Source organism: Zea mays, chromosome 3 (genome assembly GCF_902167145.1).
Source record: "Zea mays cultivar B73 chromosome 3, Zm-B73-REFERENCE-NAM-5.0, whole genome shotgun sequence".
In the NCBI taxonomy this organism is placed as follows: domain Eukaryota; kingdom Viridiplantae; phylum Streptophyta; class Magnoliopsida; order Poales; family Poaceae; genus Zea; species Zea mays.
In genome coordinates, this window is record NC_050098.1 from 26,340,655 (window position 1) to 26,359,406 (window position 18,752).

The window sequence follows — 18,752 nt, forward strand, 5'->3', positions numbered from 1 at the left end:
GTACCACATCGGCCACTAAACTATGTATACACCTGTTTATAAGTTGTAGTGCGTATACAAGTTGTGTAGTCTTGGTTGGTCATGGCTGTGATCCCACACAAATTACTTTTTTGGTAAAATTTGGTCATATACGCGGAGTACAGGTTTGGGAATGGGAAATTGGGACCCACCTGTCAGAACGTGTCTGCGAAATGCCACGTGTGTGGGACCAGGTTTGGGAATGGGAAATGGGGACCCACCTGTCAGAACGTGTCTGGGAAATGCCACGTGTGTGGGACGACCACCTGTCAAACTCAATACACAGGTGTGGGAATGGGAAACGCGGCACAGATGTGTGGGAATGGGAAACAGAGAAGAGTCTACAAGAGACATGGGAATGGGAATAGAGAAGAGGCTACAAGAGACATGGGAATGGGAATGGCAGAACCAGGAATGGGGCAGCCTACCCCTTAGAGTCTTAATAAGTAGTATAGATATAGAGGTTGAATTTTAATGTGGATGTTATAAATCTGAGTATGCCGGATCGTGCAAGACCAAAAGGACGGACAATAAAAAATGTAGAAGATAGGATTATGAAACTAGGTGCCAAAGGAGAAAAAAAGAAGAATAGGAGATGCCAATTGTGTGGAATAGCAGATGGACATAACAGCAGAACGTGTCTGTCTGTGGAAGAGAACAGGGCAAGACTAGCAAAACTGGTTAATCGAAAGAGAGGACGACCGGCCAGATCAAGACTAAACAATAAAACAATTGCTCCACAGTGGAATGAAACATCGACTGCTAAAAAACATCGTATTGATGAAGAAGTAGAAAATGAATAAGCCGCTGAGCATATGGAATTGGGTGAATAATTTGATGTGTGACTAAAGAGTGATCGATGTAGTATAAATTTGTAATAGCACAATGACCTATGTTTTAGTTTTTGGAAATTAATAGTTTGCATGACTGGGTTATATAATGTGTTGATATAATACTATAATATGTTGCGTAAAACTAGACCATTACACAAATTATGAAACTAAATATATACCAAAAATTGGCATTGAAAGTTTAACAATCGGTCGATCTGGACACAAATGGTATGTAAACTCAATACACTTAACATAACTAAACAATTGGGAGTCCATAATTCGGGTTTCACACTACATCTACACCAGAAAGGTTGTAGCATAGGCACTGGACACAATTAGCATAATTAGCATGGTAAATATGTAAAAGGAACCTAATGTATATAAAATAAGGAAGTATATTTGTTGCATAAAACTTGAATATTAAGGATAATATGATAATAGAAATACGCCAAACATTGGACGGAAACAATTAACCATCTCACAATCTGATACGAAGTAGCATAAACACTGGACACAACGAACATAAGTGTCATGGGGAGTATCATACACATGAGCAACACTTGACATAAGTGACTTAAGAAGTAACATAAACAGTTTGGGGATCCCAGAGAGAATCATGTTTAGCTATGATATCTAAGTCTTGGCTTTCAAACAACGCTGTTTCCTTAGAACATACTTGAAAGGCATCAGTTCTGCAGGGAAGGGGAAAACCCTGTTGTTGCGATGAAAGGTTAGGTAATGCAGAACAAAAGCACGTTGGTCCAATGGTTCATCCTGAAATAGTCATAATAGTTGAATTAATGCTAAGAAGATGTATGAAGGAGTAATATATGCATGATCAAAACACTAATTTAGTAACATACCGGTACAACAAATTCTGATAAGTCGCCATCATCAAAATCGTAGCATCCGAGGAAGTTTGCGACAAAAAAACCACAATCATTTGACCCTGGTAACATGGTTGGACAATTGGGAAGAAGCCCAATCTTGTAGTTGCTAAACTTTGGTAAACTTGAATCTGGTCGAGCTTCATGTAACACAATGCTAAGTCTTCTCATTATTAATTTGGGCCAAGGTATTTTTGTTCCATTTATCAACAATTGATCATTGTGGATTTGTTTCCAGGTAGTGCCTCCAAGCAATGTCCCATAAGGATTTGAATCTAAAATGTCTATTCGATGAAGTTGAAAGTTGATTGCATAAAGGGTCCAGTGACTACGACGTAGCATAGGAACCATGATCTGTTAACATATATGTATAAGTTTATGAATGAATAATAATAGGTGTATGGAAAATTAAAGATAACGTAAAATATAACTTATGACCAAAAGAATATTAAAATATTCTTACAAATAATACTGATTGGGGCTCACCAATTTAATTTGGTTCAGAACTTCATCTGGAGGAAGCGTCGGTTCTAGTTGTTCTTTAAAAACTGACGTTGAGAAGGGCTGGGGATTTGTACTGTGTTGTTCGAACTCCTCGATATTCAAAACGGTCTGAACAAAAAATATATTGATTAGTATTATATATTTATACATTAAGGGTTGAAATACGATACAAAGTTGTAGAGAAAAAAAATACCCCAACATTGACATTCAGTATTAGAGTGTTGATTATGGTATCTGGATTGTATAATAAATCATCATCACGAATACAGTCGATAAATCCCTACATGAAAAGGTTCTTAAGGCATTTATTAGGACCAAACGATTGGACAACATCCAGGACAGAACCTCCAAATCCTCCAAAATCAATGATAGACCTGGGAAAAAATGAAACTTTAATTACAAATCATCTAATTATACTTAATTAAAGTTTGAATAACGAATACATACATGCTCGGATCTAGTTGTCCTGAAAAATGAACTTAAATAGTTTGCGAGCACATTCTTCGCGTGATACGTGGGGAGGTTCAGCAACTCCAGATTCAGAGGAAATATCCCTTGCAACAAGTTCAGTAGTTGCCTAATATATATTTGTTAGTAATCAATGGCATAAATAATTATGTATTGTAGTGTATGTATATAAAAAAATATAAGAAGATGACACGACATGACTTACTTCTGTCAATGGGGTTTTGTCAAACTGTGGTGCACCAGATACAGGAGTATCATGTTTAACAGTATTTTGTCCTTCCTAAAAAAACAATAAAATTATTAATATATACGTAATCAAACATAGGTTATAACTAATATTAACATAATATGATGAAGGTATAAATACTGACAGTATTTATGTGTAGTGTTAATTCAGAAACAGCAAGCTTGTCGGTTGTGGGAGCCTAGTGAATAAAGTAAATAAAAACATGCATATATATTATTGTTACTTTCATAAGTTGTAATTGAAAGTATAATAACTGTGAATAAAGTAAAACAAACATTTGATTTTGGAGTCTTGTCAAATATTGGGACATCCATAACTGATTTTTTCACAAACGTTTCCACTGACAATCTGTAATGGAAACATATGAAATTGGAGTAAACGATAACTTGTATGCTATATTTAATATATGATTTATATATAAAGTTTGTATGAAAAAACTTACCTGTTCTGATACTTTTATATCATCAGTAGGAACATGTATTTCCTGATCGTGTTGCTGATTATCAGGGGTTGGAACAGGTGGAGTGGATACTGGAGCATTTGTTGAAGGCATTGAGGTAGTGGGGGATATCTACATTTGGACAATATAATAATAAATTAGTTGTTGCTGAAATGTACCAGAATTATAAATGTAGCATTATAAAAAATGGTTAAACATACATATCATCACAAACTACATCAATATACTATCAGGATGCATAAAATAAATGAGAGTTTTCAAAATAAAATCAACTGAAAGGTGTTGGTGATGTATTAGTATAAATTAATGCATAAGTTATATATACTATGTTGCATAAAATGAAGTATTTGAAATCGTATACCTAAATATAATTTTAGTTTTAATTATCCGTGAGCTTGATTAATTTTAAAAAAATAAACATAAATATTAAAACCTTCTTGCTGTGTATCGCGCTGCATTGCAGCCCTCAGAACTTCATCGATCATTCCACCAAAGGTTTTAGATAGTTCAATCTGCTTCGAAACAATCATCTGATGGCTCAGCTGAAGAGAATCACAGTACTTATCCACCTCCTTGTCATGAGCATCAAACATTGATTCAAACATTGGTCGATGCTGGGAGGGCAAACATTTCAGCTTGTTGCCAATCAAATGCTTGATACGTGGCACATATATGTTGAAAACGTCAGAAACGGGCCGTTCTGGTGCAATGACATAACATGTTTCTGAACAGCTATGAAACTGTATAAAGCCCAATTACAACTGTTAGCAGTAATTAAAATTGTAATATCTGCATAACAGGACAAAAAATGTTTATGTCTAACCTCTGCATTACCGAATGGTTCACCAGTTTTACGGGGGGACGTCTGTCACCCCTAGCCAAATCTCTTATGGTCTCATTATCAAAAAAAACTTAATGCGGGGAGTACCATATTTGTTATCAGGAGATGCAAGGTGATGATCAAGATAGTAAATCTGAAAAAAGAATACAAAAAATATATAATTAGTACAAAACAAATATTTGCATATAATATATATGCACAGTAAACAAAGAATTACTTACTAGAACAATGAGTGAACATCCATATATTGTTGTTGTAATGTTTGTTTTGTTCCTTTTGTGCCAACGTGTGGCAACATCACACAAATCTGTGTAAACTAGTTGACACCAGTCAATATCAGCCATCCGGGCCATGTTTGAAGTCATTAGTACCTCATTGTTTGTAATGCCCCATGAAGCAGATGGAAAAAAGAAGTCGATTGAATAGAATCAGAAAAAAGCATCTGATTGATAAATCATCATCATTGCCAAGCACTATCTTGTCCTGAAGCTTGACAACATCAAATTCTTCTTTACAAATTTTGAGATCACGTCTCAGTTTTGCAGCAGCATCCACTTCACCATATCAATCAGTAAACTCCCTGCCCCCTCCAACACATGGCAAACCCAAAATAAGACGAACCGTCTCTTTTGTTATCTTCAGTTCCTTGCCAGCCCCTGAGCGTATGGTCATGTCATGTGGATCCAATTTATCCATCAACCACCTGATGAGAGATCTGCTCTCTAAGGTATCAGTTCGCAAATCAAATATACTGGAAAATCCCAACCTAGCGACTACATCGCGCTGTCGATCGCTCATTATCCAAGTTGAGACAATAACATCATAAGGAATGCAGCGGATATTCAATTTCTGAAAGCATAAATGAATATGCATTAATACACAATGTATATATATTGTTGTAACTAAGGATACTATATATACATACAAGTGATATTTATTAGAAGCTTGTAAATAACTAGTCTAAAACACTAACAAAAATAAACAACATACCAAAAATAATAATATACATAAATGTAACGTGGGGGAAATACAAAATTGATTATGCACCAAAATTAACACATAAATAAACAGAAATATATACATAGTACCTGAGATTTTCTAGGAGTCTTCTGTTTAGGAGAGCTTGTTTTTGTAATGATATTTGACTTGATATCTATATCAAACTTTGAACTGCTTTTCACACTCGGAACTTATGGGGAAGGGACTTTTATCTTCTTTGCACGGTTTTTTTCTGAAGGGGAAGGTGAGGCTGATCTCAATTAGCGCTTCAAAGATGGAGCATCCATAAAATCATCATCGGACAATGTGGATGGAGCTGAAGGAAGATTTCTTTTTACATGACAAGCTAGTGGCTTTCTGCGAAAACGATGAACTGGTGCTGGTTGTGGTTCAGTCTGCTGGTGGTTATGTGGATTATCATCTTGATGTGCTGAGCTGCTAGATCGAGTTCGTCTGGAAATGTCAACGGAAAAAACCTCCTGACTTGACTCAATGGTTAGTCTTTTTGGATTAGTTGGAGGGCGATCAACAGATCTCATGGTTAAACACTGAATAAATCTGCTAAAAAATGTTTTTAAATACAATGATTTATGCATGAATATATGCCAAAAAAATCTAATTTTTACTATAACTATCTACAATGCATACTACACAATACTAAATGGAATTACATAACTTAAACTACTTTTTTCATTTATATGACAACATTTAATGAACCATGGTTATATACAAAGATAAAGATTAATTTAATATTTCATATAATTGTAACTGGAGCATGATAAAATAAATGTCTATTTTGCATCAACTAACTATACAACATATTTTAATAACTGGTTCATAGTAATATACACATTTAGCTGATATGCAAACATGAATATTTAAATAACTATTGCATAAATAACAGTATCTGTATGTATTTATATATAATAAAACAGGTGTGTAAATTAATGATTCAAGTAGATAGAACAATGCAATTATGCTTAATATCTTGACCAATGTTCATAAACATTTGTACAAATGAGCATAAATAGTATTGACGATATGCATATATATCAAATCCAATAATTATATTTTATATATAATAAAACAGGTGTGTAAACTAATGATTCAAGTAGATAGAACAATACAATTATGCATAATATCTTAACCAATATTCATAAACATTTGTACAAATGTGCATAAACAGTATTGACGATATGCATATATATCAAATCCAATAAGCATATATGTGTTACTAATATTGTGTAAAGGTACTCTCAGCAAACTCATGGATAAATATCTGATCCACAGCCTTTGTCTAGGTCTATGAATGCCGAGCGATACAGTGGATCTAGAAGAAATGTAGATGCTCTAAGATCGGGGCTCCTGAACAAAAGAGAGATGCAATGAGCCGATTAGAGAAATGTATAATCGGATACAAATCACACACAACTAAAAAAATAAGGGTTACAATCAAACCCACTTCAATCGACAAAAAATGCTTCAAAAATCGACGGAAACCTCGATGTATTTCAAGTTGGATTACCTGGAATTTCTCGGGAAAGCATTGGCTCTTGAATCGGGCTCCAATGCTCGGAGATTGAAGGAGCTCAGCTGGATTGGAGCGGCAGAAATCGCCTGGCAAGTCGCCTCGGACGCAAGGAAAGACGCCGCGGCCGCTGGGGTTTCCTTCCTATCGGCGCGGGTTTGTCTCTGTTGATTGCGCGAAGACGGTTTTGGAAACCGGGAAACGGGAGAGACGTGGCTGGGCTGACGGCGAAAAGGGTATAACGGCGCCGTGAATGAGAAATGTTGACTAGGTCTGGTTCAATCCAATGAACATATTGACTATCCTGGGCTTTCTCTATTATTGGAAGCCCAAGGCTGCAATCCAACAACAACGACGGCAAGCAAGCAATGGAACCGCCGTGTACTGTCAGCCTAGCCCCTAGCGACGTCAGCGAGCATATGATAATTCACAGCGACTCAAATTGGCATACCAACAAACTGTAGCGTTGCAGTGGGATGCACAGCACGTTACCTAAGATTTATTTTAAAATCTACTTCATAATTAGTACAATCTATAAGACCACGGAGTCCGTCCAATTGAAGCTCACATTCTACCAGTCTACTTGTAAAGTCGTATGCTCTGTATGCTGGAGATAAAACATTGGGGGAAGCCACACCCAGCTACTCAAGCTAGCGATGGTGTGTTTGGTTTGTGGAGTCACTCTATGCTTCATGAAGTGATGCATCATAAGTTCATTCTATCAATTTTGGTGGAATCAACCCACTCCTCATATATATACTAATTATTATCTTATGAGGAATGGGGTAGTGATGGATCAACCCATTCTATTACACAAACCAAATAAAAAAGTGAGGAGTGAGAAGAAGATAGATCACTTTATTCCTCAAACCAAACAGTCTCTAAGTAAACTAATTGAAGAATCGAATAGGCAGCTAGAGAGGAGGGTGAATGGGAGCCTGTAGAATTTTTGCTCTCAGATAACTTCGTCTTGAAACCCAAGTCACACCCAGACCTCCAAAACTCTAAATAGTACACAAAAAGGTATTGAAAAGTTTCTACGACAAACATGGTTCTAACAAAACAAACAGGTCGCAACGGACATCAAACAATCCAAAAAAAGCAAAAATGAGTTGCTAACTCATGTTGTTCTCAGGCCTTCGAAAATCAGTTTTTGAGTGTGAAACTGATCCGAACCGACTCCGTTTAAGCTGAAATTTCGCACACATCTTTACAAATAAGGTTCCAAGGTGTCCACAAAGTTTGAACTCAAACAGATTTGTAACTCAATTGCAGATCAGAAAATATAGATTAGACATGGGTTTAGTGGGGGGTTTTGTTGGGGTTTTCAAAACGAGTTCAGATGAGATCTTGACCATGCAAACCACTTAAACGGATGATTGTAGTGGTCCAAATACTGTATCTTACCCCAATACAATCCCCAAATCAGCCCACAACTCAAGAACTCGAAGTTTCTCACAAAAAATCAACTAGAGAGAAGAGATGGATTGAGAGGAGAAACCAAATAAAAATCGTAGCGGGATCAACAAAATACGATCTGAACAAGCGTTGGACCACGGGTGGCTACAGCCACCCTTTCTCTCAAAATCGCGAGTACACAGATGTGGAGTTCACAAAAACACTTTTGGGTCTCTAGGCTAACAACTGAACAGCCTAGGAACTGGAAACTAAGGTTTTCTAACAAGTGTCAAATAAAATAGCCAAAAGAGATGTCTGCCACCAACAACTCTCCGACCTATTTATAGGGGGTTATTTCACTAGTCTAAACTATCCCTAGATACATAGAGATCATCCACTTAACCGGGGTGAAATGGACCAACTCATAGAATATGCATTTGACGGTCACACGAAGTTGCTTCGCCTTTTGACGCACCCTTCGCGATGACGCCATGTGCTGCCTCGAATTTCTGCCGGAACCACATCGCCGAGTTTTAAGGCCTATATTTTTTCATGCCTGGTTGTACTTTGGACTCCTATTTTTTGTCGTGCTCGTGTTGATCTAAAAAAACCAGACCCTTATTCCCAGCACAACACTAGTCAGCACTCTGCAGCTACTCGACCAATGCTGAGCAACACACCATTGTATTTAATTAGATCATTGCGCCATGCAGCTGCAGCCGTTTGGTATCAGCCATAAAAACTGTAGTTTAAACAAAACACTGAATAACACAGCATACTCTTGTAACAGCAGTAACACAGAGCACGGTTGGCTCTAGTCTCATGTACCGATGTACGAGAGGAGAGGAATGAAAGAGGCGCAACATCTAATAGAATAGTAGGAATGTTGTTAAGTTACCGTTTTATTAAATCACTTTAGGTGACGTTTGGTTCACATATTGGTAACGTAATGGGTTACCCATAAAGTTAAATCATGTTTTTTTAAGTTCAACCGTAATCGATATCACACTACAAATGGATACCGCCTTATTCGAATTTGTTACCACCGGTATTCGAGTGTGAATCGTTAATATTACCATTTATGTTACATTTGGTGAATCAAACGGCACCTTAGATCCTGCGCGTTAGAATAGTAGGAAGGAGAGGCACAATTGGCTGCTGGTTTAGGACTGTAGCAGCTGTGCAGCATTCCTACAGTCTCATGTACGTGTATTTAGAGCATCTCCAACAACATGACCTATAAAAATGCCCTATAATTTAAAAATGAGTATATTTTATAGAATTTAGGGCACCAACAAAACACTCCGCTCCAACAATAAAGCCTCAAATCTAGATTATAGGGCATCACTATGGTGTAGTATATTAGAGCATCTCCAAGAGCTCTGAGAGCACCTAGAGGGGGGGTGAATAGGTGATCCTATAAAACTTAAACTTATAGCCACAAAAACTTGTTAAGTGTTAGCACAATAGTTGCCAAGTGGCTATAAAGGAGTCTCAACACCGCAATACCACAAGAGATCAATCACAGAGATGACACAGTGGATTATCCCGTGGTTCGGCCAAGACCAACGCTTGCCTACTCCACGTTGTGGCGTCCCAACGGACGAGGGTTGCAATCAACCCCTCTCAAGCGGTCCAAAGACCCACTTGAATACCACGGTGTTTTGCTTGCTTTTTCTCAATCCCGCTTGCGAGGAATCTCCACAACTTGGAGCCTCTCGCCCTTACAATTGAAGTTCACAAAGAAACACAGAGCAAGGGGTGGGAATTAGCAACGCACACAAGACTTCAAAAGATCAGAGCAACAACACGCACACAAGCAGCAATAAGAGCTCGCAACACAACTCAAAGAGTTCACGACTCCACAAGAGCTCTATATGCTATCACAATGAAACGAATGCGTGAGATCGATGTCTTGGTGCTTAGGAGTGTTGTAGGAATGCTTGGTGTTCTCCTCCATGCGCCTAGGGGTCCCTTTTATAGCCCCAAAGCAGCTAGGAGCCGTTGAGAACAAATCTGGAAGGCCATCCTTGCCTTCTGTCGTCGGGCGCACCGGACAGTCCGGTGCACACCGGACACTGTCCGGTGCCCGATTTCTTTCCTTAAACGGCGCAGCCGACCGTTGCCGACCGTTGTAGATCTGGCGCACCGGACAGTCCGGTGCACACCGGACAGTCCGGTGCCTCCTTCCGACCGTTGGCCAGACCACGTGTCGCGCGCAGATTCCGCGGCCGACCGTTGGCTCTGCCGACCGTTGGCTCACCGGACAGTCCGGTGCACACCGGACAGTCCGGTGAATTTTAGCCGTACGCCGTCGGCAAATTCCCGAGAGCGGCGTCTTCAGGTCGAGACAGCCTGGCGCACCGGACACTGTCCGGTGCACCACCGGACAGTCCGGTGCCCCAGACCGAAACAGCCTGTTGGCTGTACACAGCCAACATTCTCCTTTTCTTCTTCTCTCTGTTTCTAACACTTAGACAAATATATTAGTACTCAAAACCAATGTACTCAGGCTTAGAAACATACCTTTACTTGTGATTTGCACTTTGTTCATCCGTGGGCATAGATTCACATTTAAGCACTTGTGTTGGCACTCAATCACCAAAATACTTAGAAATGGCCCAAAGGCACATTTCCCTTTCAATCTCCCCCTTTTTGGTGATTTATGCCAACACAACATAAAGCAACTAGAACAAGTGCAAAATCACTTCAAATAGAACTCAAATCTATTTTGATTTATTTTTGGCATATATGGATCATCCTTTGCCACCACTTGGTTTGTTTTTGCAAATCAAACTCAAATCTCTATCTCCAAGTCAAACACACATGTTGAAGCATAAAGAGAGTCATTTCAAAAGAGATTGATCAAAGATTTCAAAAACTCCCCCTATTTCCCATAATCAATACTTCTCCCCACAAGAAGCCAACTATTGACAAAAGAGACAATGAAAGAGTTTTGACAAGTCAAAAGCTCTACTCTACTATTATCAAATCTCTCAAGTGGCAGCTGATCCATTTTTCACTTTGGCCTTTATTTTCTCCCCCTTTGGCATCAAGCACCAAAACGGAATCAATCTTTGGCCCTTTTAACCCCATTGCCTCACCAAAATCTTCACTTAAGAGCAAATGGCAATAAGAGTTCATGAGATGGACTTGGAATAAGTTACCCTCTCATCGGAGTGCAGTGGAAGTCTTTCATGGTCCAAGTCCACCTTTTCCCTTTCAATTCTCCTTTGAGACTAATTCAAGCAAACTCAAGCATATGGTTAGTTTCAAAGGGTCAAGTTGTAACACATCTCCCCCTAAACATGTGCATCACTTCGCAACGGACTTGTGAGGTCCAGGGAGTGTTTGTACAACTTGAGCACCACAATAAGCAACAAAATGCAGAATGAACATGATCAAAGGCATAAACACATGTATACTACAATTCAATCCAAGTTCCGCGAATCTAAGACATTTAGCTCACTCCGCAGCCTGCAAAAGGTCTTCTCATCTAGAGGCTTGGTAAAGATATCGGCTAGCTGATTCTCGGTGCTAACATGAAACACTTCGATATCTCCCCTTTGCTGGTGGTCTCTCAAAAAGTGATGCCGGATGTCTATGTGCTTTGTGCGGCTGTGCTCAACAGGATTTTCCGCCATGCGGATAGCACTCTCATTATCACATAGGAGTGGGACTTTGCTCAGATTGTAGCCAAAGTCCCTGAGGGTTTGCCTCATCCAAAGTAGTTGCGCGCAACACTGTCCTGCGGCAACATACTCGGCCTCAGCGGTGGATAGGGCAACGGAGGTTTGTTTCTTAGATTTCCACGACACCAGGGACCTTCCTAAGAATTGGCACGTCCCCGATGTACTCTTCCTATCGACCTTACATCCAGCATAGTCGGAGTCTGAATATCCAATCAAGTCAAAGGTAGACCCCTTTGGATACCAGAGCCCGAAGCAAGGCGTAGCAACTAAATATCTGAGGATTCGCTTCACTGCCACTAAGTGACACTCCTTAGGATCGGATTGAAATCTAGCACACATGCATACACTAAGCATAATATCCGGTCTACTAGCACATAAGTAAAGTAATGACCCTATCATTGACCGGTATGCCTTTTGATCAACGGACTTACCTCCTTTGTTGAGGTCGGTGTGTCCGTCGGTTCCCATCGGAGTCTTTGCGGGCTTGGCATCCTTCATCCCAAACCGCTTCAGCAAGTCTTGCATGTACTTCGTTTGGGAGATGAAAGTGCCGTCCTTGAGTTGCTTCACTTGGAACCCAAGGAAGTAGTTCAACTCGCCCATCATCGACATCTCGAATTTCTGCGTCATCACCCTGCTAAACTCTTCACAAGACTTTTTATTAGTAGAACCAAATATTATGTCATCGACATAAATTTGGCACACAAACAAATCACCATCACATGTCTTAGTGAAAAGAGTTGGATCGGCTTTCCCAACCTTGAAAGCATTAGCAATTAAGAAATCTCTAAGGCATTCATACCATGCTCTTGGGGCTTGCTTAAGTCCATAGAGCGCCTTAGAGAGTTTACACACGTGGTCGGGGTACCGTTCATCCTCGAAGCCAGGGGGTTGCTCTACGTACACCTCCTCCTTTATTGGCCCGTTGAGGAAAGCGCTCTTCACATCCATTTGGAACAACCTGAAGGAATGATGAGCGGCATATGCTAGCAAGATACGAATTGATTCTAGCCTAGCCACAGGAGCAAAAGTCTCCTCAAAGTCCAAACCTGCGACTTGGGCATAACCTTTTGCCACAAGTCGAGCCTTGTTCCTTGTCACCACTCCGTGCTCGTCTTGTTTGTTGCGGAACACCCACTTGGTTCCCACAACATTTTGCTTGGGACGAGGCACCAGCGTCCAAACTTCATTGCGCTTGAAGTTATTGAGCTCCTCTTGCATGGCCAACACCCAGTCCGGATCTAGCAAGGCCTCTTCTACCCTGAAAGGCTCAATAGAAGAGACAAAGGAGTAATGTTCACAAAAATTAACTAATCTAGACCGAGTAGTTACTCCCTTGCTAATATCACCCAGAATTTGGTCGACGGGATGATCCCTTTGAATCATCGCTCGAACTTGGGTTGGAGGAGTCGGTTGCGCTTCTTCCTCCATCACATGATCATCTTGTGCTCCCCCTTGATCACACGCCTCCTGTTGATGAACCTGTTCATCGTCTTGAGTTGGGGAATGTACCATAGTTGAGGAAGAAGGTTGATCTCGTTCAACTTGTTCCTGTGGCCGAACTTCTCCAATCGCCATGGTTCGTATAGCGGCCGTCGGAACATCTTCTTCATCTACATCATCACAATCAACAACTTGCTCTCTTGGAGAGCCATTAGTCTCATCAAATACAACGTCGCTAGAGACTTCAACCAAACCCGATGATTTGTTGAAGACTCTATACGCCTTTGTATTTGAGTCATAACCTAACAAAAACCATTCTACTGCCTTGGGAGCAAACTTAGAATTTCTACCCTTCTTCACTAGAATGTAGCACTTGCTCCCAAATACACGAAAGTAAGATACATTGGGTTTGTTACCGGTTAGTAGCTCATACGATGTCTTCTTGAGGAGGCGATGAAGGTAGACCCTGTTGATGGCGTGGCAAGCCGTGTTCACGGCTTCCGTCCAAAAGCACTCGGGGGTCTTGAACTCTCCTAGCATCGTCCTCGCCATATCGATGAGCGTCCTGTTCTTCCTCTCTACCACACCATTTTGCTGTGGTGTGTAGGGAGCGGAGAACTCGTGCTTGATCCCTTCTTCTTCAAGGAACTCTTCCACTTGAAGGTTCTTGAACTCGGACCCGTTGTCGCTCCTTATCTTCTTTACCTTGAGCTCAAACTCATTTTGAGCTCTCCTGAGGAAGCGCTTGAGGGTCCCTTGGGTTTCAGACTTATCCTGCAAAAAGAACACCCAAGTGAAGCGGGAAAAGTCATCAACAATAACTAGACCATACTTACTCCCTCCTATGCTCAGATAGGCGACGGGTCCGAAGAGGTCCATATGCAGCAGCTCCAGGGGTCTTGAAGTTGTCATCACATTCTTGCTGTGATGCGCTCCTCCCACTTGTTTACCTGCTTGACAAGCTGCACAAGGTCTATCTTTTTCGAATTGAACGTTAGTCAAACCTATCACGTGCTCTCCCTTTAGAAGCTTGTGAAGGTTCTTCATCCCCACATGTGCTAAGCGGCGATGCCACAGCCAGTCCATGCTAGTCTTAGCTATTAAGCATGCATCTAGACCAGCCTCTTCTTTTGCAAAATCAACTAAATAAAGTTTGCCGTCTAATACACCCTTAAAAGCTAGTGAACCATCACTTCTTCTAAAGACAGAAACATCTACATTTGTAAATAGACAGTTATATCCCATATTGCATAATTGACTAACAGATAGCAAATTATATCCTAGAGACTCTACTAAAAACACATTAGAGATAGAGTGCTCATTAGAAATTGCAATTTTACCTAACCCTTTTACCTTGCCTTGATTCCCATCACCGAATATGATTGAATCTTGGGAATCCTTATTCTTGACGTAGGAGGTGAACATCTTCTACTCCCCCGTCATATGGTTTGTGCATCCGCTATCAATAATCCAGCTTGAACCCCCGGATGCATAAACCTGCAAGGCAAATTTAGGCTTGGGTTTTAGGTACCCAACTCATGTTGGGTCCTACAAGGTTAGTGCAAATATCCTTAGGGACCCAAATGCAAGTTTTGTCTCCCTTGCATTTTGCCCCTAACTTCCTAGCAACTATTTTCTTATCCTTTCTACAAATAGCAAAGGAAGCATTTAAAGCACAATAAATTGTAGAAGGTTCATTTACTACTTTCCTAGGAGCATGAATAAAGTTCTTTCTAGGCACATGATGAGTAGCATTTCTCCTAGACATATTTCTACCATGCATATAGGAAGAACTAGAAGCAAACATGGCATGAGAGTCAAAATCATCATAAGCATTATAACTCCTATAAGCATTTCTAGTTTGTTTCCTATCATGATACAAAAAGGCATGGTTCTTTTTAGCACTAGTAGCCATAGGGGCCTTCCCTTTCTCCTTAGCGGGAATGGGAGCCTTATGGCTTGTTAAGTTCTTGGCTTCTCTCTTGAAGCCAAGTCCATCCTTAATTGAGGGGTGTCTACCAACCGTGTAGGCATCCCTAGCAAATTTTAGTTTCTCAAAATCACTTTTGCTAGTCTTAAGTTGGGCATTAAGACTAGCCAATTCCTCAGTTAATTTAGAAATTGAAACTAAATGATCACTACAAGCATTAACATCGAAATATTTACACCTAGTGCAAATCTCAACATGTTCTACACAAGAATTAGATTTACTAGTTACTTCTAGTTTAGCTTTTAAGTCATCATTAACATTCTTCAAAGTAGCAATGGTTTCATGACAAGAAGATAGTTCACTAGAAAGCACTTCATTTCTTTTAACTTCTAAAGCATGAGATCTTTGAGCTTCTACAAATTTATCATGCTCTTCATACAATAAATCCTCTTGTTTCTCTAAGAGTTTATCCTTCTCATTCAAGGCATCAATCAATTCATTGATTTTATCAATCTTATTTCTATCCAATCCCTTGAACAAGCTAGAGTAATCTATTTCCTCATCGCTAGACTCATCATCACTAGAAGAAGCATAAGTGGAGTCTCGAGTACTCACCTTCTTCTCTCTTGCCATGAGACAAGTGTGATGCTCGTTGGGGAAGAGAGATGACTTGTTGAAGGCGGTGGCGGCGAGTCCTTCATTGTCGGAGTCGGAGGAGGAGCAATCCGAATCCCACTCCTTTCCGATATGTGCCTCGCCCTTGGCCTTCTTGTAATGCTTCTTCTTTTCCCTCTTGTCCCCTTTTTCCTGGTCACTTTCATTATCGGGACAGTTAGCAATGAAATGACCAATCTTACCACATTTGAAGCATGAGCGCTTCTCCTTTGTCTTGGTCTTGCTTGGCTGTCCCTTGCGACCTTTAAGCGCCGTCTTGAAGCGTTTAATGATGAGGGCCATCTCCTCATTATTTAGCCCGGCCGCCTCAACTTGCGCCACCTTGCTTGGTAGCGCCTCCTTGCTCCTTGTTGCCTTGAGAGCAATGGGTTGAGGCTCATGAATAGGACCGTTCAACGCGTCGTCCACGTATCTTGCCTCCTTAATCATCATTCGCCCGCTTACGAACTTCCCAAGAACTTCTTCGGGCGACATTTTGGTGTACCTGGGATTCTCACGAATATTATTCACCAAATGAGGATCAAGAACGGTAAAGGACCTTAGCATTAGGCGGACGACGTCGTGGTCCGTCCATCGCGTGCTTCCATAGCTCCTTATCTTGTTGACAAGGGTTTTGAGCCGGTTGTATGTTTGGGTTGGCTCCTCCCCCTTATCATAGCGAATCTGCCAAGTTCGCCCTCCACCAACTCCATCTTGGTGAGCATGGTGACGTCGTTGCCCTCGTGAGAGATCTTGAGGGTGTCCCATATCTGCTTGGCATTGTCCAAGCCGCTCACCTTATTGTATTCTTCCCTGCACAAGGATGCTAAAAGAACAGTAGTAGCTTGTGCATTTCTATGGATTTGTTCATTTATAAGCATAGGACTATCCGAGCTATCAAATTTCATTCCATTCTCTACAATCTCCCATATGCTTGGATGAAGAGAGAATAAGTGACTACGCATTTTGTGACTCCAAAATCCGTAGTCCTCCCCATCGAAGTGTGGAGGTTTGCCAAGAGGAATGGAAAGCAAATGCGAATTCGAATTATGTGGAATACGAGAATAATCAAATGAAAAGTTCGAATTGACCGTCTTCCTGTAGTCATTGTCGTCGTCCTTTTGGGAAGAGGAAGATTCGTCGCTGTCGTAGTAGACAATCTCCTTGATGCGTCTTGTCTTCTTCTTCTTCCCATCTTTTCGTCTATGACCCGAGCCCGAGTCGTTGGACTTGTCATCCTTTGGCTCGTTGACGAAGGACTCCTTCTCCTTGTCGTTGATCACGATTCCCTTCCCCTTAGGATCCATCTCTTCGGGCGGTTAGTCCCTTTCTTGAAGAGAACGGCTCCGATACCAATTGAGAGCACCTAGAGGGGGGGTGAATAGGTGATCCTGTAAAACTTAAACTTATAGCCACAAAAACTTGTTAAGTGTTAGCACAATAGTTGCCAAGTGGCTATAAAGGAGTCTCAACACCGCAATACCACAAGAGATCAATCACAGAGATGACACAGTGGATTATCCCGTGGTTCGGCCAAGACCAACGCTTGCCTACTCCACGTTGTGGCGTCCCAACGGACGAGGGTTGCAATCAACCCCTCTCAAGCGGTCCAAAGACCCACTTGAATACCACGGTGTTTTGCTTGCTTTTTCTCAATCCCGCTTGCGAGGAATCTCCACAACTTGGAGCCTCTCGCCCTTACAATTGAAGTTCACAAAGAAACACAGAGCAAGGGGTGGGAATTAGCAACGCACACAAGACTTCAAAAGATCAGAGCAACAACACGCACACAAGCAGCAATAAGAGCTCGCAACACAACTCAAAGAGTTCACGACTCCACAAGAGCTCTATATGCTATCACAATGAAACGAATGCGTGAGATCGATGTCTTGGTGCTTAGGAGTGTTGTAGGAATGCTTGGTGTTCTCCTCCATGCGCCTAGGGGTCCCTTTTATAGCCCCAAAGCAGCTAGGAGCCGTTGAGAACAAATCTGGAAGGCCATCCTTGCCTTCTGTCGTCGGGCGCACCGGACAGTCCGGTGCACACCGGACACTGTCCGGTGCCCGATTTCTTTCCTTAAACGGCGCAGCCGACCGTTGCCGACCGTTGTAGATCTGGCGCACCGGACAGTCCGGTGCACACCGGACAGTCCGGTGCCTCCTTCCGACCGTTGGCCAGACCACGTGTCGCGCGCAGATTCCGCGGCCGACCGTTGGCTCTGCCGACCGTTGGCTCACCGGACAGTCCGGTGCACACCGGACAGTCCGGTGAATTTTAGCCGTACGCCGTCGGCAAATTCCCGAGAGCGGCGTCTTCAGGTCGAGACAGCCTGGCGCACCGGACACTGTCCGGTGCACCACCGGACAGTCCGGTGCCCTAGACCGAAACAGCCTGTTGGCTGTACACAGCCAACATTCTCCTTTTCTTCTTCTCTCTGTTTCTAACACTTAGACAAATATATTAGTACTCAAAACCAATGTACTCAGGCTTAGAAACATACCTTTACTTGTGATTTGCACTTTGTTCATCTGTGGGCATAGATTCACATTTAAGCACTTGTGTTGGCACTCAATCACCAAAATACTTAGAAATGGCCCAAAGGCACATTTCCCTTTCAAGCTCTCCATAAAACGACTCCTCAAAATCAGTTTTAAGGGACATCTAAATAATAAGTGGGGGTAAATTTTAATCATTTCTCCAACATATCCCTTAAAGCAGCAGTTTGTTTCTGGGGAGCCCAAAAAAACCCCTCATTTGTAGCTACAAATGAGGGAGTTTTAAGGGTTATGAAAAAGTTGGGGGCGCTTTAGGGGAACTGTTGGAGACATGTTTTTGTGTTTTTCCCAAAAA